This window comes from Anabrus simplex, chromosome 1 (genome assembly GCF_040414725.1).
Source record: "Anabrus simplex isolate iqAnaSimp1 chromosome 1, ASM4041472v1, whole genome shotgun sequence".
NCBI classification, from domain to species: Eukaryota; Metazoa; Arthropoda; class Insecta; order Orthoptera; family Tettigoniidae; genus Anabrus; species Anabrus simplex.
The window spans coordinates 64657643-64683226 of record NC_090265.1 but is presented as its reverse complement, the minus strand read 5'-3'; the positions used below and the strand labels follow the sequence as shown (position 1 = coordinate 64683226).

The 25584-nt window shown below is 41.3% G+C and overlaps 1 protein-coding gene across 2 annotated transcripts in view; it reads right to left on the bottom strand.

Annotated features, from left to right (window-relative positions):
* The window catches only part of AMPdeam (AMP deaminase), a 676053-nt gene that overhangs the window by 526820 nt on the left and 123649 nt on the right, over positions 1 to 25584 (bottom strand). The gene's annotated exons all lie outside the window — the stretch shown is intronic.

Below are 25584 nucleotides of genomic sequence, written 5' to 3'. Positions count from 1 at the left end.
AATAATTGGACTGGCGTGGAATAGGCTTATGACTTGAGCATGATACCTATTTCCAACTAACGCAATTACCTGGACCTCTCCAGAACCATATCCTTGCATGTGCTATCTACAAAATGTCAGGTTTTACATGTAGGTATCTTTCTATTTCCGCCTATGTGGTTTTGTACTGACCCTTATTACCCTATTACACCACTACTGATACCCATCACCACATTACTGATGGGACATTCGATTCATTTTACTGAATCGATTCATTTGATTCCGTTCACGTTACTGAATCGATACAGTGATCCGATTCACGGCTCACTGGTCACCGCTCCTACTGCATCTGTGTAGTATGTGCTGGTAAGACAGCAGCAACAGCATTCAGTGCTCGCAGCTGCCATCTGGTCTTCATACTATGAACTCCTTTCTTAGAAAAGAATTGCTAGTCACTCTAATACATCGAAGGTTTCCAGCGACGCAGGGTGGGAAAGGTTAGGATTAGGAAGGTAGCAGCCATGGCCTGAATTAAGGTACAGTCCCAGCATTTCCTGGTGTGAAAATGGGGAAACTACGGAAAACAGTCTTAACGGCTGCCGACGGTAAAATTCGAACTCACCATCCCCCGAATGCAAGCGCATAGCCCCGCGATATTAACCGCACGACAACTCGCTCAGTCATTTTTGAAAATATGTATTTTTCTATCAGCTGAGGATTTTTTAAATCGTCATATTTTGTATAGGCTACCCGAGATGTACAGTAGCCCGCTGGTTTTCTGATTCAACATACTGTTATTGCGCCTGTCCACATATGATTGAAGTCTTGTGCAACGATGTGACATATGAACTGAGAAAATACTGAGCCATTCTTCCCAATATAAAACAGGTACTTTTGAGTGGTCATGAGCATGACTCATAGTCATAGGGCAGGCTAGAGTCGAGTTTAATTGTCAAATATCAACTAAGTTATAATACTAAGATTCATTAAACTAATAAATAGTACAACCTAATAGCCTACCTGCTTACTAGCTACTTCAGAATTATGTTGTGACTACCTTTTTAACACTGCAAATAAATCCATCTATTATTTAAACCTCCCTGTAAGAAGAGGACAGTGAATGAAAATGGGTATTATTTTCAAATGAGCTGAGCTCGAGAGTCCATTATAGCATACGATTCTTTCAGCGTAGCATGGCTCACTGTATGTCTCGCTGCAGTGAGCCGATAAGGAGCCGTGTGTATCATGTGTCTCACTGAGCCGCGCTCGTTGACGATTCTTTCGATGCGCCATGATTCACTGTCTCGCTGCAGAGGAAGCTGGGCTCTCCGCGTGTCCAGTGAGCCGATAAGGAGCCGTGTGTATCATGTGTCTCACTGAGCCGCGCTCGTTCACGATTCTTTCGATGTGCCATGATTCACTGTCTCGCTGCAGCGGAAGCTCGGCTCCCCGTCAACGTCCAGTGAGTACGCCACTCAGCACTGTCCGCTGGGAGTAAGCTGAATCGTGTGCCGTGAGCTCGCCGTTCCTGTGAATCGATTCACTCGGACACTTGAATGAATCGATACACTGCTTCGAATCATGCATTCAGTAGCCAACACTAGACCACATCTGGCCTGGTAACATGCTGAGCATGTAGTATCACACTCCCACTCCTCCCTGCTATCTTTCCATTCTTAGAACTAATAGCATGTCGGAGGCAATGTAGAAAAGAGTCGATTGCCACGCGGGGGGAGCGGGCATCGGCGGCCCCCGAAATAATAATAATAATAATAATAATAATAATAATAAATATGCTGCGATCAGTCGTGATATCACGGCATGTGCTGCCGCAACGGTATCTACGCGAAGCGATGCGTTCAAGGAAGGAGCATCGCTATGATTACCAACCGTATGAACATTGTAGATTTAATTTTTTTAAGGACGTCAACATGTCGTCAGTGTATAAGGTATTTATAGAAATTGAGCACCATTTCTCCCGAATATAATAACTGAAACCCTGGTAATCCTCGGCATCGCTTGCAATATTAGTTTTAGGAAATTGTCCAGTTGACTCGCAGTGTGGTATTATTTTTAAGCGCGCGTTCAAATTGCATCGTGGTACACGGGACTCGGTTAGAATAGTAACAAACATGTATTTCTCCTGTATTTGGGAAGGCCCAGGGGATATTTCCCTTTCTTACCTCTCATATTGTCACTTGACCTCGGTATTAGGAGGCAAGTTGACCAAAATGGCGTTTTCTAGAAAGAGGAATAGTGATCTTTGGCAGTTCTTTAAGGAAGTGGATGAAAACTTCGCATTATGCAATATGTGTAAACAAATTGTCTTATAAAACAAGTACTTCAAATCTGAAGAAACATTTGAAATGTAAGCATCTCTCAGTTGCTTTACCAGAAAGCAGTAGTCAACAGTCGGTATGTATCCGATGATACAGACTTGGGGTTTTAAGCTCTAAAAACAAATTATTTTAAGCATCTAAAATAGACTTCTTAAAGAAGTTAATAGATTTTAAAAAGAGAAATAGGCACTTCAAATATGCTTTAAAATAGGCAGAAAATAGACTTTAAAATATGACACTATAACGTTATATTTTTTCAACTTTAAGCATTGTGGTATAGGCTATCTATTCTTACCAGACATAATTGCAAAATTAAGACATAATTAAACAGAAGTTTATCACAAACAGCTATGGATTAGGTATACGAAAAATCTTCATCAATACTGTACTAAAATTACTGAACACAATTACAACACTATAGGCATCCCATAACGGTGTAAATGCAGAGTACCGGCATGTTTATGTATTTGTGAGGAACATTCCTACAGCACTTCTCATTTGTAGTTTGCCTTACAATACATAACAATAATCTTCTCCAAATTTTACACGGTCAGGCTGTGTCTTTTGTCTGTTAAAATAATTCTGAAAACAGAAAAAGAGCGCTTCACACTCACAGATGTTGGAGAGGCATAGCAAAATTTACCTACATTTTTCAGTTCAATTTCACGAGGTAGGTCTGTTTTTCTCCATCCATTACCTGATGTACCCTTTTCTGCACTAAATTACCTGGATTCTTCTGCAGTTTACTAGACCACCTTTTATTTTATCCCCTACTTTACCTCTTACTCAATTACAAAAAATAGCTGTTTGAGACTTACTTTTTTCCCATTTTTGTAATGGTGAGCGGAGGAAATAAAAAATTTGCCTGCATATATGGAATGCCTCTCTGAACACTGGGATTATCCTTTATCAGCTCTTTGTCCATACGATACACATGCAGAGTTGTCTGTTAAGGCACATTGTCTATCACAGATGTTCCATATAATACCGGGCAGCTTCCATTGAGGAACCCCAACGGCTAATGATAGACTGTGGTGGAAAGGGAATAGAGGGGAATTTCTCTCGGAAGTTGGCTATTCTTGATGGAGCTTTACAGAGCACTTTCTTAATTGTTGAAATCAGATTATTTACTGCAGGAAGCTTGGCCCTAACTGTTACTGTGAGTCTATGCAAAGCATGGGCCATGCAAGTAACATGAATATTAAAGAAGGGTAGGAAGTATTGAGGAGAGGTGGAGTAGCAATCATGTAGGAAGCAGCATCGGAGATAAGGAGAAGGACTTTATAATCAACAACACTCCCAGGATACAACAATTGCAACCCATTCTTGATGATGTAAACAATGTTTTGCTCTACTTTCCAAAGCTGCTTAGAGCAAAGAAGGTGAGCAGGAGATGCCAAATGGGTTCCATTTTTCCTACTATAGCAATATAGGCCTACCTGCCCACAGAGTTGGTGGTTTTGTCCAACACAACCATATGCAAGACTCCCAAATATCCTCCCTGACTGACAAAATTACCTCTTTATAACAAATATCTAACTAGTTTTTCTTTAATGTAGATGTTGAAGTTATGTGGTGTTGGTGTATTTCTGCTAACAAATCTCTGAAAACAGGACTATGCACAGCATTCCAAGGGATATTTGCAGTAATTAGGGCTCTACACATATCAGCACAGAAATCACTGTGGGTTGTGGGAGGTATACTTTGTGTGAGCAGAGTCTGTCTAATGTTAGTTTTCATGGCTGATTTTGCTTTGTGACTGGCACTATCTGCATGCTGCTGAAGGTGGCATTTTTCCTCTTGTGAAATCTAAAGCAATAATGTGATGAAAATTACAGACTAAGATGGAGGAATAGCTAATTAATAAAATTTGTAATTTTGAATTATTTAATTTAAACTACTATTACTCTTAAGTTAATTAAGAACAAGAAAACTCCAGGCCTCGAAAGGCCTTGGATTTCAATAACAGCTGCTGCCCAGTTTTTGGCTTGCAGATATTGGATAGCCGTGTGGTCATGGTCAACACGCCACATCCCTCAACTGTATTGCCTTGCCTCTGTGACCGCTGCTCATTGTAGCTTACCAATTGCCCTCACGCAGCAGGATCAATGCCTTTCCAGACCTCACATCTTTCTAAATTACTGCCGGTACTAATATCTAGGGAAATGAGCAGTGGTATTCCTAACCTTACATTTAGGTGGCTGAGAATAGTTATTCATCATTATATTTTTCACTTGTGCCAGATAAATGTGTAGAATTTATTTCCTATCACTTACCAAACAATCGGTTACGGTATAAAACATGACTGTTGCCAATATTGATCCTATTTTTTTCTTGACGTATTTGTTATACTTCACCATGTCCACAAGAAACAAATGTAAATGCAAAAATGTGTGCGCCTGGAAGTAAATTGACAACGGTCGTCTAAATGTAGGCCGTTTATTAAATACAAAACCTTCAGTGGCGTGATTTTCTTATAAATGTTTGCACAGGGACAGCCTTCTCACGATAACAAGGCAGTCTCTTGATCACAGGCTACAAATAACAAGCAGAAAGGACGATGCGGTGATTGTGATCGCGCATTATCTTGATCACAAGTTACAAATAACAAGCAGAACGGACGATGCGGTGATTGTGATCGCGCTTTATCTTGATCACAAGTTACAAATAACAAGCAGAAAGGACGATGCGGTGATTGTGATCGCGCATTATCTTGATCACAAGTTACAAATAACGAGCAGAACGGACAATGCGGTGATTGTGATCACGATACGACTAACAATCACTGATATAGAAGATCACGATATCACGCTGTGACTCACAAATCACGGTATCGCTCATCACTACCCATAAGGGGACTATGAGGCGCAGGGAAAACAGCACAGGAATCGCTGGTAACCGGACCAGCGATAGATATGAGTAGAGGCATGATTTTTTCGCATTAATTTATGTTCGATTTCGGGAAAAGGAAACACATTTTCGCGTTATTTCGCGAAATACTGCTGACCCCATCGCCTTAATTTCGCGTTAATCATTTCCTAAAATTATACATAAACATTTTAATTTGTGAGATTTGTGAATTATTTATGTGGAAGATAGATAAATAAAGATAAACAATAATCATTCATTATTTATGTTTATGACATGAACACCCTGTTCCCGAGCCAGGGGATTTCACCATTCAAAGTTAAAATCCCCAACCCGGCCTGGAATGGAACCCGGGGCCCTCTGAACCGAAGATGATTATTCATTATTCCTTATGGAATCTTGTTTAGAGCTATCCTATAGCCTCAATCAAGATTACATAACAAACTACCCTTTCAACCTACTGGAGTCCAACTCGTTGGCTGAATGGTTAGCGTACTGGCCTTCGGTTCAGAGGGTCCCGGGTTCGATTCCTGGCAGGGTCGGGGATTTTAATCTTAATTGGTTAATTCCAATGGCTCGGGCGCTCTTATCATTACAGACATGCAAGTCGCCTAATAGCCCTTCTACGAGAAAAAGACCCGCACCAGGCCTCTCCAGAGGCCATATGCCATTACTATAACCTACATAGACGTAGCTTTCACCCTATATGGCCGTATTATTAATGGATTTTATAGAATATTAACATCAATAGATACTTCTGTCGAAATGAGAAATGCTCATTCTGTCCTCCGTTTCCCTTCACACACGTAATATTGGAATACAATTTCAAGATCGTTATTTTACATGAATTTCGTTGCATTTTCGCTTTTATCGCAAAATAAGTAAATTTCGCTTTAAACTGGCCTTGTCGCTTTAATTCGCTCTAATTCACGAAAACAAAATCGCTAATTTCTTAACCAGAATCATACGATTCGTAAAGATATCTTCAAATCGCTTCAAAATATTTCTTGTCGCGCTTATCGTTAATGCGAAAAAATCATGCCTCTAGATATGAGTTACGTCGAGCAGTTTCGACATTAGCCGAAGAACCGTCTCGGAGCGCGCGGTTAATGTTTGCCGTACGTTTTGAAGGGATTTCAATTTCATGATTTTTCCGGTTCTGACGTAATTAACGGCAATTAACTAGAATATTTTGGTGACTACGATTTTTATAACATCAATAGGCGAACGTAGCCTAAGTTTATGTAATTAATGAAACTTTAAATTAGTAATACGTGTTTTATGAAAAGTAAACAGCAAAATATGTGAAGACATAAATCACAATAGTGAACCCAAGACCTTCTTGAAGCAACGTCTTCCAAATCAGAGGAAAATATTATTATTATTATTATTATTATTATTATTATTATTATTATTATTATTATTATTATTATTAATTAAAATATATCGCAATTGGGAAACATCCCGGTGGCAATGATAACTTACAGTAGTGTGATAATAAAGTTAAAACATAATTAACAACTACTACAACAAGCGTACAACAAAGCAATTCTATGGAAAGAAAATACTACTAATTTAACATTATAAATCCAGCGTCATTATATACAATTTCACACACTGTCCGGCTCCTTGGCTGAATGGTCAGCGTAGTGGTGTTCAGTTCGGGAGGGGGCGGGTTAGATTCCCTGGCGGGTCAGGGATTTTAACTTCGTCTGGTTATTTCTCTGGCTCGGGGACTCGGTGTTAGTGTGCGTTTTAAATGTACAAGTTCAACTCATCAAGCCAATTCATAATTAATTAATAATCACTACCAGCTGGTCAAACGGTCTAGCCTATAACCAAAGGCCAAAAGATGGAAAAAAAAAAAAAAAATCACACAACTTAAACAACAACAATTCCATGGAAAGAAAATATTGCAAGAAATACTACTAGTTTAACAATCTAAATCCAACATCATATACAGATTCGATTATTTTTTTTGCTAAGGGCTTTACGTCGCACCGACACAGATAGGTCTTACGGCGACGATGGGATAGGAAAGGCCTAGGAGTTGGAAGTGGCCGTGGCCTTAATTAAGGTACAGCCCCAGCATTTTCTTGGTGTGAAAATGGGAAACCACGGAAAACCATCTTCAGGGTTGCCGACATTGGCATTCGAACCCACTATCTCCCGGATGCAAGCTCACGGCCGCGCGCCCCTAACCGCACGGCGAACTCGTCCGGTAAATTGGAATTCATGGATCAGCTTAAAGTAATTGCACTTTATATTCTTCTCTCTTTGATATTTCTCATTGTTCTAGTAACCTCTTCGAGCTGCAGCCGTGTGTCTTAAAAGGGAAGTCGTGTTGTTAATCAAGCAGTGTCACTATTTTATACAGGAGCGTAGCCAGGGGAAGGGGGTTAAAATGAAAATCCACATCCTGTTTCCAGTCATTCGACCGGGTCATGAATGGAATGAATGAAGCCCCCATGTAGCGGCGAGGATAGGAAGTGTGCCGGCTGCCGAAGCTTGTCGCACTCCTCTTGGGCAATGATTAATGAAATTAAATGATATTGGAGAGTGTTACTGGAATGAAAGATGATAGGGAAAACCGGAGTACCCGAAAAAAACCCTGTTCTGCCTCCGCTTTGTCCAGCACAAATCTCACATGGAGTGACCGGGATTTGAACCACGGAACCCAGCTGTGAGAGGCCGGCGCGCTGCCACCTGAGCCACGGAGGCTTCAGGGGGGGGGGGTACTGGGGATTAAAACCCCCTAAACATTGAACATTTTACAAAAAGTAAATCAATAGAAATTGACAAACAATAAACTAAAGAGACATATTTGTAGAGCCAACAGATCTGTAGTTCACTTATATCAGTGTCCTTGTTGGCTGAATGGTCAGCGTACTGGCCTTCGGTTCAGAGGGTCCCGGGTTCAATTCCCTGCCGGGTCGAGGATTTTAACTGTCATTGGTTAATTCCAATGGCTCGGGAGCTGGGTGTTTGTGCTGTCCCCAACATCACAACTCACACACCACACATAACACTATCCTCCACCACAATAACACGCAGTTACCTACACATGGCAGATGCCGCCCACCCTCATCGGAGGGTCTGCCTTACAAGGGCTACACTCGGCTAGAAATAGCCACACGAAATTATTATTATTATTATTATTATTATTATTATTATTATTATTATTATTATTATTATTATTATTATTATTATTATTATTATTATTATTATAGTGCCCTTGTAATAACAAGTCATGCATGCGTCTTCATTGTGTTCTATCATTTTGTAACAATACCCCCTCCAACCCCTATCGGCCGATCCTGGCTATGCTACTGATTTTACATCTATGTAAATATCAAGTGACAATACATTTGAACACGTTTATTTTCCAAAGCAATGAACTCCTAGACATTTTATCCACGCGTCGCCACTGATATTACTACACTTTCATTTTCACTACCGGCACTGCTTTCAACCGGTTTTCAACGGTTGTCTCAGCAACTAACTCTCCTGACAGGGAACATTTGATTGTCTTGGATCTGCTACGAACATTGCAGTTATATGCTCACTTTTGTACAATATGGTCATATAATGCGAGTAATTTGAACTGTGTTTGTTCATTGAGAATGAAGGTGCATCGAGTTACAGTATATACAGTAGTTGGTATATTGCGCATTGTTCTAGAGTAATAAAAGTGTGTATCTCAGACCTGATGTGGAGACCTTCCATACTTGAGTTGAAGTCTATAATATAAGGTTCATAATAGTCTGTGCCTCGTTTTGAAATTTCGATCGTTTTTCCAGTGTAGAAAAAATCAATACTGATCTGCATTTAGGGCATACGCCCAGGTGGCTGACTCCCTATCTGTTGTTTTCCTAGCCTTTTCTTAAATCATTTCAATGAAATTGGAAATTTATTGAACATCTCTCTTCGTAAGTTATTCCAATCCCTAACTCCCCTTCCTACAAACGAATATTTGCCCCAATTTGTCCTCTTAAATTCCAATTTCATCTTCATATTGTGATCTTTCCTACTTTTAAAGACACCACTCAAACGTATTCGCCTACTAATGTCATTCCACGCCATCTCTCCACTGACAGCTCGGAACATACCACTTAGTCGAGCTGCTCGCCTCCTTTCCTCCACATATTCCCACCCCAAACTTTGCAACAGTTTTGTAACGCTACTCTTTTGTAGGAAATCACCCAGAACAAATCGAGCTGCTTGTCTTTGGATTTTTTCCAGTCCACGAATCAAGTAATCCTGGTGAGGTTCCCATACAACGGAACCATACTCTAGTTGGGCTCTTGGGTTCGAACCCCACTGTCGGCAGCCCTGAAGATGGTTTTCCGTGGTTTCCCATTTTCACACCAGACAAATGCTGGGGCTGTACCTTAATTAAGGCCACGGCCGCTTCCTTCCCATTCCTAGGCCTTTCCTATCCCATCGGCGTCAAAAGACCTATCTGTGTGGGTGCGACGTAAAGCAAATAGAAAAAAAAGGTTGGGGTCTTACCAGAGACTTATACGCCGTCTCTTTTACATTTTTACTACAACCCCTAAACACCCCCATAACCAAAACTACATGCACTCTACGATATCAGACAAAACTGTCCTTCAAACCGGAATGTTGGTAATAAATACAAGTGTTTCTATACCTGGAATTTGTTACTGAGAATGATCGTTCCTTCAGCGGTTGACAGCCCACGAACAAGATTTCTATATTTCCGATATGATAAGTCAACATAGAGAATATCCGATACGCATTAATGATATTTTTATAGGTACAATCAGTGACAGGATTCTTATTAATTAAGCAACCATCTCTACAGCTAAGATACTCCGGTACATTCCTTGTGTAACCGTCGCTTACCTTCGCCATTCTCCTCGTCTGATGATTGGTTTCTTGCTACTGGGCTGTTCAAAACCGTCCACCAATATTCCATGGATTTCAGATATTCGCACCACAGGAAAGTCTTTCTAAGCTTCTGATCACCTATGCACTGTGTCTACACCAGATGAGAAACTAATGGGCCGCTTGTAACACACGCCCCTAAAATACTATACTAACTTAATGTACTGTATGGCTCCTAGCTGTCCCTTCGCCTCGCTCGTACGCTGCACGCTTGACGTAGGCTGCGACGTCACTCCCACTTTTGGTGAAGGTAGACAACGTAGCCCTATTGTCTCATCCCTTGAAGCTTCTAGAACTTTGTAAGCATTCATATAAAAGCCTGTGTGAATCTTAGCTCAACGTTCACTACTTTCATGGAACCTTAATGCCCGACTCGTTGGCTGAATGTTCAGCGTACTGGCCTTCGGTTCAGAGGGTCCCGGGTTCGATTCCCGATCGGGTCGGGGATTTTAACCTTCATTGGTTAATTCAAATGGCTGGGGGGCTGGGTGTTTGTGCTGTCCCCAACATCCCTGCAACTCACACATAACACTATCCTCCACCAAAATAACACGCAGTTACCTACATATGGGAGATGCCGCCCACCCTCATCGGAGGGTCTGCCTTACAAGGGCTGCACTCTGCTAGAAATAACCACACGAAATTATTATTATTATTATTATTATTATTATTATTATTATTATTATTATTATTATTATTATTATTATGGGACCCTAATATGAAAGGATATTTTCAAATCTGTACAGTTAGTCTACACGTGTCTACTCTCTTGCAGCCAAGATAGGCCATTTTCGGACTACCATGCTTTTTAGACTTGAAAATTATTGGGGAGTGAGGAATTCTCCCATGGCACACTTACGAGTTTGTTTAGATGTTGGAATTTGTGGGTACATTTAGACTTAAAATTGGGAGTTAGCGCCCGAGTATCAGTTTTAATAATAATAATAATAATAATAATAATAATAATAATAATTTCAAAGATCTTCGCGGTGTTTATGGCCCATTCGTTTGTGTAGTGAATTTCTATGGGTTTGCAGTCTGAGGAAGCAGCTATTTCTTTCATGAATTATAGTTAATTGTTAAAAAAAAGTATGAGAAAAATTCAGTTTGTGAACTTCACAGTTTTTGGTGATCTTTTACTTGTTTTTGTAAGAACGTATGTGTCAATTTGTCTGTAGGAATGGACTCGTTTCAATGCGACATACTAATGAAGAACCTGTTCAAAATTGCTATATTTTTGTACGTTAATCCATTTTTCCCCGTTGACACTTTTTCTGAAGTCATTTCTTTGTTTAAAGATGCAACCTCGTCTAAAATACCGAGTGTGTAAATTTTGAAACTTTACATCTCAATGAAAACCGTAAAAGTAGTTAGTGGGACGTAAGGCAAATAACATTATTATTACATCTTAATATTCGGGCTTCCCTTAATATGCTCTCTCTCTCTCGCCGGGCTGAGTGGCTCAGATGGTAGAGCGCTGGCTTTCTGAGCCAACTTGGCACGTTCGATCCTGGTTCAGCCCGGTGGTATCTAAAGCTGCTCAAATACATCAGCCTCGCGTCAGTAGATTTACTGGTACGTTAAAGAACTCCTGCAGGACAAAATTCCGGCACCTCGGAGTCTCCAAAAATCGTAAACTTATTGGGACGTTAAATCAATAACATTATTATTATTATTATTTCCTATTCTCTATCCTTGTGGGAACTAGTACTGCATGTACCTTTTTCTTCCTCTCTCTCTTATTTTAAATTGCTATTATTTTTATTGTTAGGAAGGTTTGTATTTTGGCATTTTATTGGGAGCTTATTATCTTTGCAAAATTTGCTCCCTTTGTTGAAACTTGATCACCCTTGGAATTTATTGCCTATTTCTGGTTGTGATTTACCCTTGTTATTTGTGACAAGGTGCTTTAAGTGAAAATATATTGTTCACAAGTGTCTCTGTCTCTGTTTTTTGTTTTGTTTTTTTTGTTTTTTGCAAGTTACTTTACGTCGCACCGACACAGATAGGTCTTACGGCGACGATGGGCAGAAAAGGGCTAGGAGTGGGAAGGAAGCGTCCGAGGCCTTAATTAAGGTACAGCCCCAGCATTTGCCTGGTGTGAAAATGGGAAACCACGGAAAACCATCTTCACGACTGCCGACAGTGGGTTTCGAACCCACTATCTCCCGAATACTGGATACTGGGCGCACTTAAGCGACTGCAGCTATCGAGCTCGGTAATGTTTCTGTTGATATATTTTATAATTATATTAATTCCCCCCAAACCGGGCGAGTTGGCAGTGCGGTTAGGGGCGCGCAGCTGTGAGCTTGCATCCGGGAGATAGTGGGTTCGAATCCCACTGTTGGCAGCCCTGAAGATGGTTTTCCGCGGTTTCCCATTTTCACACCAGGCAAATGCTGGGCCTGTACCTTAATTAAGGCCACTGCCGCTTCCTTCCAACTCCTAGGCCTTTCCTATCCCATCGTCACCATAAGACATATCTGTGTCGGTGCGTCGTAAAGCCATTAGCAAAGAAAATTCGCCCCGGAGGTTTTCCCTTTCTTAAATTCTGACTTTGTCCATGATATACCGGTATTGTGGAAATTCTGTATTTTCTTGGAAAGTAGCTACAAGCTCTAGCCTGACATTACGTGTTGACCTAGCCTTATTCCCATGTAGAGCACTGTACCTTTCGGGTTCGCAAGGTCTTGTTAGCGCGCGTTCGCTCTGCTATCACTTCGCTAGGGCAGGTCATTGCTCCTCGCCATAGCTAGCTACCTTGAATCAGGTATTGACCTTAATCGTCTCATTACAAGATTTGAGAGTCTGTAATTGGGGTAGAATCTTTCCGGTCCATCTAATTATTACTATTAACTATATATCCTACCCATACACATGATATAACTGAAACCAAAGTAGGATGGTTTAATTCCAGCCCGATAAATGACCGACCGGGCGAGTTGGCCGTGCTGTTAGAGGCACGCGGCTGTGAGCTTGCATCCGGGAGATAGTGGGTTAGAATCCCACTGTCGGCAGCCCTGAAGATTGTTTTCCGTGGTATCCCATTTTCACACCACGAAAATGCAGGGGCTGTACCTTAATTAAGGCCACGGCCGCTTCCTTCCAACTCCTAGGCCTTTCCTATCCCATCGTCGCCATAAGACCTATCTGTGTTGGTGCGACGTAAAGCAAGTTCTAAAAAAAAAAGATAAATGACCGCAACTGTCATCGATGAGAAATAACAATCGAAAAAAGATAACAGCAAGGCAATCAGTTCCACATAACTCCTTCAACAGTGTACAGTACTTTTTTTTAGGATAGGGATAGGACCACGCTTATACAGCGAAGCATGATGTGAAACTCAGATTCTTTCATCACCGAATACGGAAGAGACGAAACGAGAAATGTGCTTGCCGTATCCTGCTACTACATGACAATCCTAAGCCACGCAGAAGCATCCGCGCCATAGAACACTTTATGCAATCTTTGGGATTTGCCGTTTTGCAGCTTTCAGGATATTTACCGATCAAAAGTCCACCCCTCCAATGCACTGCTACGTGTTGTTGCTGTACCAAATGTTGAGATGGAAATTTACTTCAAGCGGCACCTTTCCGAATCTAACGCTCAAATATTTACAGCTCTCTATACTACTTAAGACTCCACAATACAAATTCCACTTGCACAACTGCAAGAGTCTAGAGAAGTAAGTTGTTACGCAGCCTTTGAAATGAACCATCTGAAGTGTATAATGTGGCATCTATTTCGATCAAAGATTTTAAATCGGAACAGTCATGTGCATTCATTTGAATTAATTTAAAGCGTAATCTTTACTCACATTTTTATTTTAATATTAAATCAGTTTAATCTAATGAGTCCGCGACCAAGCTCGCCAATACAGACTGGTGTGAAGCTAATAGCCTTTATTACAGAACTAGTCAGTTGTTGTTCACGTGAAATTTTGAGATTATCTCATTGGTGTTAGAGGGCCGGCATCGAGTTTATGCAAGTTACCAAGTAACAAATTCTGCTATAAAGTATAATCTAAATTGCTGGGTTGTGGTGTGGGTTGTGCGTCCTCTGCCACCCGATCATCACGTCGTTGATCAGAGCATCGCCGAGCAGTGTTCCTCACGGCACGCCACTGCAATACACAAATAATATCCGCCATAATACTCGGTCAGAATTTGCATTTTAATCTACATGGAGAATAATTATGCTCTTCAGCGGCCACCGAAATATCCGAAACCTCGTCCTGAATATTTCAAATAGGTAACAATCATATACTATATGTTATTTCAGTAGTATAAATCCCTTTTGTGGCGCTCACAAGTAACCGATCGTGACAAATGACCATTAAAAGAAAGAAAATAGACATTAGCAGTACGAATTGCACTCTCATGTCATAACTGTCGATAATTTCTTAAAAAAATGAATTTAAAAATTGTACGAATTGTGCGATTTCCTGCTGCTATAGGAAAATACGCGCCTTCATTGCTGTCCACTTCAAATTTTGGCCGCTGGGACGCCTGTTTTATGTCATTATAGTATGCTGTAATTATCAGTTAAGAAAACAATAATAGTAAAACCAAAATTTACTTCCGGAATATTCGTCAGTATAATAATGCACTTGCAGTTGCTTCCGTTCAAGTGGATACCATAAATGTTAAACAATCAAAGATTGCATTAAATGGTAGTAAGACTGTCTAATATTGTACTGATTTGTGTATTCCTTAGTTCAGCAGGGGGCTACTCCACCACATACTTTATGAACATGTGAGATTTCTCGCACGGGTCCCCTAGTATACTGAATTTACTGTAACAACACTGGCCTAATTTTTTTTTCAAATTGCATGTAAGTGTACTTTTCATGCTGAGCTCAAAAACCGGTATGCTTTCTGATTTTTTCCATCGGGAAAGTTTTTCTTTTTTCATCATTTAGTGTTACGTTAGTATTAATTCTACGAAACTTTAAACGTGTGCAAAGAAAAAGATATAGCGATTTTCTGCCATATATTGCCTTTGGGTGTCTCTCTCTTCATTATTCGGAATCAGTTAGGTCGTAGTCGAAGTTATTACTCAGGGTCATGAAATCTGGATACTTTGGTACAGGACATTCTTCACTATGTAATACAGGCCTCATTGAAAATGACAAACAGGGACAATTAACTGTGTATTTTGGTGTAATGGGATTTCTGTTATGTCAGTTAAACAGAAATAGCAATTAGCTGAATGGTTCTTCTCTACCCTCCAAATTATAGAAACTTCAAATGGAATATGATGTGTACCATTATTCCATCCAGTAAGAAGTTTCACACACCTTACACTGCAAATATCTGGGATCCATTCTTTATCAAAATCACCAACTATACACAAAAATTCAGTGCATAACACTTTTTTTTTTACAAGTGGCCTAAAATTACGCCCCTGGAACTTGAAGGGTAGTTCACCACACACGAAGCAAAATTCGTCTGGATGATTATCATGTTGAAACTCTTCTAAAAAGTAATAAAACATAATCAAGAACAATATGAAGCAAAAAATCACAACGGGTTGACTACAACTTCAATACTGGCTGTCTACTAAGCTAAACATAGCAATGCATAATGCAATATCATAACACTGCAACGTGTCTGAGGTATACTTAAACTTGCCAACCTATTCTGATTAAAATTATAAAATGTGTGAGCAAAATTTGCAACATCTGATCCAATATTACCACTTTTTAGAACTTGTTTAAATACTTGAAATCAGCATAAATACCTGCACTAGCGTCAATATTCGATATAGTTGTAAAAATTCGTGTTGTCAAGTGTAATAATCAAATATTGCTATAACTACTCTGAGTTGTTCCACTAACAACTGTGTATTTGTTCGATGTGTAGACGGCCATATAGCTACAGCACGCATGTTGGTAATGATCAGTACTACAGAACATTAAAGTAGACAATTATTTGTATGCTAAGAAAGCACAATGAGTTATTAGAGTCGCAGCCAATTTCTGAAGGGTTTGTCGATCTTAAAAAATGATTCTTTTTTTTTATTTACACACGTACATGATATTGGAAAACAAACTATATCTTTATGTCCAGGTCGTTTATGTAACTGTCTCTGGAAATGCATGAGCAAAATCACTGATGTCGCCACTGTACTTTTTTTATGGACACTCGGTTATAATATGCTGGATGGTCTGCTTAGAGGAATCACAATCGCAATTAGGTTTAGAAATTATTTTTCATTTCTAGTGGATATCTGCCCGATCGTATTCTGTTAAGAGCAGACCAGGTTTTACGAGGAAGCTCAAATCCACGTGGCAGCGACGAACCAATGTGTGGCAGATTTGACTCAGGCCTAATATCTTGTCTTCGCTGACATTCTTTAGTTATATTTAAGTTGGTATTCTACAATTCTATTGCAGTTATTATTGGTGGATGTCGACACCTTAGACGATTCAGATGGACACCAGAGATTATTATTATTATTATTATTATTATTATTATTATTATTATTATTATTATTATTATTATTACCGGGCGAGTTGGCCGTGCGGTTCGGGGCGCGCGTCTGTGAGCTTGCATCCGGGATATAGTAGGTTCGAATCCCACTGTCAGCAGCCCTGAAAATGGTTTTCCGTGGTTTCCCATTTTCACACCAGGTAAATGCTGGGGCTGTACCTTAATTAAGGCCACGGTCGTTTCCTTTCAATTCCTATCCCATCGTCGCCAAAAGACCGTTCTGTGTCGGTGCGAGGGAAAGCCACTAACAATTACTATTATTATTAGAAATACCACTCACTCATTCACTCATTCATTCACTCACTCACTCACTCACTCACTCACTCACGATATCTCAGAAATCTCCGTAACCCACTGGAAGGGAAATTTGTCATAGAATTTCTCTTGGGCCATACGCGTAAGACAAGTAACAGCTAATAAGGAAGGGTACCCAACTGTTGTCACGGACTTTTGAACGAGACCAGTTTATTTATGTTTCAGGGCCTCAGAAACGACATTTGGTGCAATTTGACGTGCTGAGGACCGCTAGAATTGGAAGGAGGGGAAGGGGAGTATGGAGCGCAGAATGTACTAGATTGGTACAACCAGCGCCGTTTCCTTTTTCCGAACATTCAAAAGTATGGTACGGTCCACAGTTAAAGTGTGGCAAAGAAAACAATTCTTCACATTCAATCATTTGTACACTTTCAATTTTTGGCAAATTGATTCAAACAATTGATCCGATTTGCTTTCTTCAAATGTGGTTACACCGAAGAAAATGCAGGATCATTACAGACACCTTCCGAATACTGTTTCAAGAGTGGTTTGGAAGAAGAATGTTTTAAAGATGACTGTATTCAGCTTACATTCATTCGATGTGCTCACTGTGAAAAATGTTTTATCTCGACCATGGGTTACTTATCGACCTTAATGTCTACTGCACTTGAACTGCCATGGGTGCGTAATGTATTTTATTTCCAGTAGGCCTTATTTAAAAGTTACCGAATGCACTTGCTCGCCCATCTCTATATTCAGCCGAGTTCGGAGTAATCTGCACGATGATTCCTCTCTTTATGTATACACATAGTCTATATTTGGCAGCTCGTAGCTCCTATGTTTCTTGCCCATAGCAGCTGTAATTTGCAAGGCACGCATATTTCGATATGGTCTATTCAACAGACTATATAGATTCAAATGTGCACGACAACAGTTGGGTACCCTTTCATGTAGGAAACCTTTTTTTTAAACTTTCAACCCATCAGGGGTAAAAATATGGAGGTAAAAAGAATCACTAGCAGAAGGTCGCGAATTCTTATGACAGTTAACTTACACGCTGCTTGGTAGTGTCAGTGCCGGATTATCCAATAGGCAGAGTAGGCTGCCGCCTATGGGCCCTGCACTGCTAGGGGCCCCAAGACAGCAGAACAAATTTAGTCCCCATACAGTAAATTACGTAGCTCTCCGAACTGCGGATAAGTTTACCAAACAAATTTGCGAGTAGTTGCTGAATTACAATGGCGAGCTGAGTTCCTTTAAAACAGCGCCTTTCAGAGTGCATACACCGGTGTATTGCATGGCGCAAGGTGCGTAAGACGACTTCGCTAGGTTGACCAGAGTGCAGACCCCCACTCATAGATTTTGAGAAATAGCGCTGTCTCTCTCTTTCCCTACACCTGTCTCACTCGCTCCGTCTGTTTTCCCCTTCCTCACTTGCTCTGCAGGGCTCCACCATCCGAGCCGAGGTGAGCCGAGCTTAGCCGAATCGCCCCGAGACAAAACGCTGGTCCGAACCAAGCCGAGTAGGACCGAGGCACGGTGCACAGAACCTCTGCGCCTCGTTTTGCACGCGTGAGATTTTGGACGTTTGAGACGCCCTGCTTTAAAATAATGTATGTCGTGCGAACAGCGCTTGTCTTTTCAAACAGCTCATGAAGCATGCAGCATAGTTGACACATAAGGATGTCCCTACCGACCAGTTCTACTGTCCAAATTTCCTTCGATGTCATACAGCCTCATTTTCTAAAATAAATTGTAATCTATATTTCCAAATGCCGTGACAACATTGAGGATTTATAGGAGTCTTATGGTAGCAAATTCTTCTGCTGAACGGAATTTTTCACTTAAAACTAGTTAAGGGCTGTCATCGAAATTCAGCGGTACAAGAACGAGCAAATTATCTTGCCTTTATTTCTACTGAACAAGACATCTTGCAAACAAAAAATCTTTCGAGATAATCTGAATGATTTCATTGCAAAAAAAAAAAAAAAAAGGAGGGAAAGATAATATTTAGAGTGATGTTAGTTTGTTTAGATTTAACATGTACTTTTCTGTTTTGCAGTGCTGTATTATATTGCTTAACCATGTTAATGTTAATAGTTTTCCGTGGTTTCCCATTTTCACACTACCTCTGACGTAACTGAAATGTTATTGAAAATTTAATGACTTGATACTGTTTGGCATTGTTAGCAGGTTTATTAAAATTTGGGGGTGAAATTAAATACTTCGTAGGATGTGTTGATCAAGGGGTCCACGAAGAGCTCAACTGCCTATGGGCCCATATAGGGTTTAATCAGACACTGGGTAGTGTTGATACTTTGAGGTCTGCTATGATAGTTAATTTCTATGTCGCTTGGTAGTATTGATAGGTCAAAGACTGAGTTTTCTTAATGTCGCTTCGTAGTATTGATAGGTCAAAGACTGAGTTTTCTTAATGTCGCTTGGTAGTATTGATAGGTCAAAGCCTGCTATGATAGTCCATACGATCACTTGAATATGGGTGAAGTAAAAGGAAACTCCAAAAGAGTGGAGTTTTCCAGAACACCCTAAGAACTAACGAAGATTTTCCCATCATTTTCCTTATAAATTGAATAATGCCGTCTGTGGTGTAGTGATTAGCGTGATTAGCTGCCACCCCCGAAGGCCCGGTTTCGATTCCCGACTCTGACACGAAATTTGAAAAGTGGTACGAGGGCTGGAACGGGGTCCACTTAGCCACGGGAGGTCAACTAAGTAGAGGTGGGTTCGATTCCCACATCAGCCATCCTGGAAGTGGTTTTCTGTGGTTTCCCACTTCTCCTCCAGGCAAATGCCGGGATGGTACCTAACCTAAGACGAAGGCCGCTTCCCTCCCTCTTCCTTGTTTTCCCATCCCCCCACAAGGCCCCTGTTCAGCATAGCAGGTGAGGTAGTCTGGATGAGGCACTGGTCCTCCTCCACAGTTGTATCCCTAAGGCCCAATGTCTCACGCACCAGGACACTGCCCTGGGATCTCTCGCTGAGTCCGAGGGAAAAACTAACCCTGGAAGGTAAACGGATTAAGAAAGAAAGAACTAAATAATAATAATAATAATAATATATATATATATATATATATATTATTATCCCATGTAAGCATTCGGACAATGCCGCTAGTTAAGGTAAAGTTCAATTCCATTCCATAACATTGGAGAACGATTTTGTATTTTCATTTTATAAATTAAACGAGAATTCCCTCGACGACCGACAGAGAGCTAACTGCTATAACACAAGATTCCTGTTATGGCTATAATTTCTTGTCAAGGAAACGTTTCACTGCTCGAAGTTTAACGTTCACCGAGAGTGGAAACTTGACACTTGCAGCCTTTGCGTGACTGTCGCTTCCAATAGCGTGCAGACAGTGGGATACGAGCACCTCAGGGAATATCCACTGTGTGAGGTCTCCAACACAGTTTTGATTGTTCCGAAGAAACCAGCAAGCTTTTATAGTTGTTAAACGTGACTACTGATATGATCATAGGAAAAGAACCTCCAGTGTTATGAGGAATCTGAACAACAACAACAACAAAAAAAAGGACGTGACGTTTATTTTAAAAAATCCTACATGCTGCAATTCGAACCGTAGCCACCTCTGTGAGATGACAATGTCACTCTATCATCCTCCTCCCCTCCCCCCCCCCTCCGCCCGTTCGGGTGAAGAAATGTGATTAACTATTAACCATTATGATTTACATAATAATTACACAAAATAAATCTTCTTCTTCTACTACCGCTTTCCCACACTTGGGGGGTCGCGGGTGCGAACAGTGTCGAACATGTGGATTTGGTCCCGTTTTAAGGCCGGACGCCCTTCCTGATGCCAACCCTCTCTGGAGAGATGCATCACTATTATTCAATGTTTCCGTGGTGGTTGGTAGTAGGTATATGCTGTCTGAATATGAAGAAGAGACAATCAATCAATCAATCAATCAATCAATCAATCAATCAATCAATCAATCAATCAATCAATCAATCAATCAATCAATCAATCAATCAATCAATCAATCAATCAATAAAAATAAATAAATAAATAAATAAATAACCTCCGCGAGTGGTTTTAACCTGGATGCGACGTACCGGCACGACCTTGTGGATTCGCTTCCTAACCGAATTCAGGCTGTTATCAAGTCCAGGAACGGAGTTACACGATATTAAATTGATGCTAGTGATGATTTCTCCAGGGATGACTAATTTTTTGTCCGGTGAGCTTACGTTACGTCCGCCTCTGTGGTGTAGTGGTTAGTGTGATCAGCTGTCACCCCTGGAAGCCCGGGTTCGATTCCCGGCTCTGCCACGAACATTTGAAAAGTGGCACGAGGGCTGGAACGGGGTCCACTCAGCCTCGGAAGGTCAAATGAGTAGAGGTGGGTTTGATTCCCATCTCAGACATCCTGGAAGTGGTTTTCCGTGGTTTCCCCACTTCTCCTCCAGGCAAATGCCGGGATGGTACTTAACTTAAGGCCACGGCCGCTTTCTTCCCTCTTCATTGTCTATCCCTTCCAATGCCCCCCCCCCGCAAGGCCCCTGTTCAGCATAGCAGGTGAGGCCGCCTGGGCGAGGTACTGGTCATCCTCCCCAATTGTATCCTCTATTCCAGAGTCTGTAGCTCCAGGACATTGCCCTTGAGGCGGTAGAGGTGGTATCCCTCGCTCAGTCCGAGGGAAAAACCGACCCTGGAGGGTAAACAAAAGAAGAAGAAGAAGAGCTTACGTTACATGGACATGGGTTCGGAAAATCTTTATCTCCATGTAGGAACTCATTTTCTACAACTCTGCTTGGTACACTAATCATGGGAAACACACAGGAACGGAACGCACCTGCATACTACATGAAAAGTTCAAAATGCTGATACATCAACCTCCTATCGTATTGAATCCCGCTTATGTATCCCTGAAGTATTGCGTACGCCCTTCAAAAATCCGGCTAATTCTGCTAGGTTTGAACCCGGGATCTTCGCATCCAGAGGTCAACGCTCCACCACTGATACATGATGATGATGATGATGATGATGATGATGATAATGCTTGTTGTTTAAAGGGGTCTAACATCTAGGTCATCGGCCCCTAATGGCACGAAATGAGACGAAATGTAAGGACAATTGAAAATCCATAATCCTCCACTGACTAGAATTCAAAACGTGAGGACGAAGAATGAAAGGATGGATATGAAGTTAAAACAATCGGTGGATCCGACCTGCAATGCCCCACATTCCCAGAAACTAGCGACAATAGTATTCCTGACCAAGGGACTGCTTCTAAAGCACAATACTGAATCGATGATACTTGTAGTCTACAGGGTCCAAAATCCAGGTCATTGGCCCCTCATAATGGTACTGAAATGAAATGTCGTATGGCTTTTAGTGCCGGGATATCCCAGGACGGATTCGGCTCGCCAGGTGCAGGTCTTTCTATTTGACTCCCGTAGGCGACCTGCGCGTCGTGATGAGGATGAAATGATGATGAAGACAACACATACACCCAGCCCCCGTGCCATTGGAATTAACCAATTAAGGTTACTTATCGCTAGTAAAGTAGAACCATGGTATTTGTCATGTTGCGGTACTAATCAAAAGTAGCGTAGACTCGCGGTATTTCATACATTATGGTACTACTCACAGGTAATGTAATACGCGCATGTAACGCAGACCTATGGTGTTCTTCACATAAGTGGACTAACCACAGGGACTCGCACTATCCCATGGTGTTCCTCACATAGTGTATACTAATCATAGGCAAGGCAGAACCATGGTCTCGCTCATCCATGGTGTCGCTCATATAGTGGTTCGAATCACAGGTACTGTAAAATGCATCCTGAGCACACTGTTGCTACTAATCACAAACCTATTTCGTACCTAACATAGTGGTACTATGCGCAAGTAAAAGCGACCCAAGCTGTTCCCTGCATGGTGGTACTAATTACAAGTAGTATCATGGTTCTAATTAGCTCATGTACCGAGCTCGATAGCTGCAGTTGCTTAAGTGCGGCCAGTATCCAGTATTCGGGAGATAGTAGGTTCGAACCCCACTGTCGGCAGCCCTGAAAATGGTTTTTCGTGGTTTCCCATTTTCACACCAGGCAAATGCTGGGGCTGTACCTTAATTAAGGCCACGGCTGTTTCCTTCCCACTCCTAGCCCTTTCCTGTCCAATTGTCGCCATAAGACCTATCTGTGTCGGTGCGACGTAAAGCAACTAGCAAAAAAAAAAATGCTCATCCCTTGGTCGCCCCTTTTAGACAGGCAGGGGATACCGCGGGTGTATTCTTCATCTTCGTCCCCAGGGGATTGTGTGTTTGGTCCGCGAGAGGTATTTTATTTCCCTCAAGCCCGTGGCAAGCCGGTTAGAACCCCCCTATCCGCCACCTGGGACGCGCCACGTGGGAGTATCACCTCTCTCCCTGCTACGCCAGCGTAGTAGGTTCGTGGACCATTGATACAATGAAGGAGCTGAAGATCTTACAAAATCTAGAACACATATTATTATTATTATTATTATTATTATTATTATTATTATTATTATTATTATTATTATTATTATTATTATTATTATTATTATTTCAGTCCCTTAACAGCGGACTCGGTTGATTCTTAAATCTTGTCAGAACCGTATACTAGAAGACATAATGCACTGTAAACACAAGGGGCCGATTGCAGAAACGGTGTTTAGACGATGTCTACGGTTTAGCAATGTCTAAGTATGGCTGCCGCATTGCAAAGAAGTTATTTATGATTTAAACAATGTCTAAAACCGATGTTCAACATGCCATGTTTAAACACTGCCGAGAACACTGTTTAATCTCAAATATGAGTAGTGAATCACAATCAGAGGTTATGTACCATGACGCATATAATTTCTTCTATCATGATGAGACAATTCCGAGAAGAAATGTTAGTCCGACGGCCTCTCTGCAAGTCGTCTGCTGCAAAATCGCAGCCATTCATTTCAAATGTACCGGGGTGGGGGGAGGGATACAGTTTAAAATACGCTTTCGCTTTTCGAAAGATTTGTTTCTTGAGACTGACACAAGGGACAGTCCGGTAACTGTCAACTTGACTACAATTCTTGACAACCGATAAATTTTATTAAACATGGGATAATTTCCATGGAATTATAGGTCACTTCGACTACGTCCATTACGTCCATATTAGAATTACTTTTCCTGATCGTCAGAGGTCTGTCACATAAATCATCCGGGAGGGATACACTTTCATTTACTGCCAAGTAAGCACACAAAATAGTAAGTTGTGTGTGTTTTTTAATAATCGTCGCGCTTATTCAGATAAGTTTTTGGTAACTATGAGATAGGAAAATGCAACGACTGGAAAAGAAGAGCCCTGGCCATAATAACAGCTCTAGTATTTACCTGGTGTAAAAAATGGGGAAATTACGGAAAACAATCTTCAGGGCTGCCGATGATGCGTTTCGAACCTATGATCTCTGGAATGCAAGTTACATCTATATGGCTCATACAGCTCATTCGGTTACACAGTACTATTGTTTCATCTTCCCTTCGCCGAAGTTATTTAGATTACACTCACTGTAACATTATAATCAAAGTTGCACTTCCTCGTACGGTGGCGTGTCGATAATATTATGAGATTTAATTTACACCCAAAGCTATATATATTCTAATCTGTGGGCAAGTCACGCTCATGCTTAGCCATATTTGAATAATGTGTAGGAAGACTTTTTTTTTGCTAGTGGCTTTACGTCGCACCGACACAAACAGGTCTTATGGAGACGATGGGATAGGAAAGGGCTAGGAGTGCGAAGGAAGCGGCCGTGGCCTTAACTAAGGTACAGCCCCAGAATTTGCGAAAATGGGAAACCACAGAAAAACATCTTCAGGGCTTCCGACGGTGGGATTCGAACCCACTATCTCCGGATGCAAGCTCACAGCTGCGCGCCCCTAACCGCACGGCCAACTTGCCAGGTGTGTAGGAAGACAACAGCTGACTAGTAATCGGCGTGCGTACCGAATTTCATTGGTTTATGACAAGTAAGAGTTGCATGAAAGATATACTTCTATTTCCATTTTCGAACCAGAATTGAAACTTTAAACGACATCTAGCTAAACACCGGCTGAACATTGTTTATGCAATGGAAGACCGTACGCAAAATAGACGTTGTTTAGGTAGACGTTGTCTAATGCTTAAAACTAGTCATCGTTTCTGCAATCAGTCCTAGGTATCGCCACAGAGAAGAATATGACAGAGGAAATCTTAGATGACACTGATACATCTAGTGTCGTCTCGTCTTTGTCAAACGAAACTTTCGCTCGCATCGCCCATTGTCTAAAGCAGAGGTGAAATCCTCACTCTGTAGCTAAACGTTTGGTCCACGGAAGGGTCTAGCTATGCTTAGAAGTTAGGCGACGGTGACTGTTCTTTTCACGGGCAAAACCAGCCTATTTGATATTAATGGAAAGGGGTGGGGGTGGGGGTGGGGAAGGGCTATGAAGGGCGGGAAGGAATCTACACGCCTCGCAAACATAATACCGATGGAGTCGGAAGAGAACAGGAGCTGGTCCAGGAAGGTCGGATAGGAAAGGTGAAGGTAAGAAGACAGGCACAGTGGAAACAATATCAAGCTAAGAACCCAGTGGTCACCAACTTACGCTGGGATACCCCGTTTAGTCATTTACTTCTTATGTCAAGAGGTGGGTACCATCGCCACAAACAGGGGGTTGAGAAAGGAACAAGAATTGATAAAAGTGGATAGT